This window comes from Motacilla alba, chromosome 17 (assembly GCF_015832195.1).
Source record: "Motacilla alba alba isolate MOTALB_02 chromosome 17, Motacilla_alba_V1.0_pri, whole genome shotgun sequence".
Lineage (NCBI taxonomy): Eukaryota > Metazoa > Chordata > Aves > Passeriformes > Motacillidae > Motacilla > Motacilla alba.
In genome coordinates, this window is record NC_052032.1 from 7,343,890 (window position 1) to 7,345,108 (window position 1,219).

Here is a 1,219-nt window from a genome sequence, read left to right on the forward strand (position 1 = left end):
CGGGCGGAGGTCGCGTGATGCGGGGGGCGGGGCCGCGCGCGGGCGGTAAACAAGGCCCGGCCCTGAGGGGCCGCGGCGGGCGGGGGCCGGGCCCGGCCGGGAGGGGGTTTTGGGGGCTTCTTTCTCCCGGTTCTCACCCGCAGATCCCGTGCGAAGTGCGGGGATGTGCTGAAAGGGAATACCAAAAGCGTCTCGGAGGCGTCGCTGCGTGCGGAGCGGTGCTGGCGGGACGCGGCTGTGGTGGCTCCCGGACAGCACCCCCGGGCACGCGCCCCGAATCTCATTGATTTTAATTGATGAGCGTGCAAAGCTCGTTTCCTTCTCCTGGTTTTGGGTCCCTCAGGACTTGGTCATCCAAGCCGTGCGCAAGGGTTCTGTCTGGTTTTGTTTTCTGTTTTTCCCCCTACTAGAATGCAGCAGCCGTAGGACACAAACATCCCATCCTTGCAGATAAAGGTTGATTTTTCCCTGTGGAAAATGCGGGGTAGGAGACAAGAAAGGAAATCATTACGGGGAAGGATGTCCAGCCTTCGGCTTGGCGTGCCACATGCAACAGGTTTAAAACCCAGCGTTTCAGTCCCCAGGCTGGTGGGATCTCTGCATTTTCCCTTCTCCAAGCAGGAGCAGCTCTGCCAGGGACACACCGAGGGTGCTTGGTCTGACTCTGGACTCTCCATGACTTGTCCCCAGAGCCTAGCATGAACCACAGGCATTTATTGGTGGGAATGAGGTGCAAGGGGAAAAAAAAGCAGATTAGAGCCCCATCTGAGAGGGGTCGGTTGATTTTTAATTTCTGCAGCAGTTTTTTGTGTTTCCCAGCTCTGATCCCTGCAGGACTGAGATAGTTCCTTCCTGCTGCACCTGCAATGGGTTGTCCTGCTTCATGATGAGATAAGAGTTGCTTGGAGCCAGCATATTTTTAATCTAGTCCTGCCTTGTGCCTGGCAATTAATATTTATTATGGTCTGGACGGAGTGATGGTAGTTTTTTTTTTTTTTCTTGGTGTGCAGATGACATGTTTGTTTAATCTGACACAGAAAAGAGTGGAAATTAAGATGAGCTTCAGAAAAGAGCTGGAAGCAATTAGTCGTGTTATTTTACTGGGACTTAATTGCTGTAACAGTCAAATTGACAAAGAAAACATGGATGCTATAGCAGGGGTTTGCTGCTGGATTTGAAAGGAGAAACAACTGCACTAAAAGGGACGTGTTATGTTGTA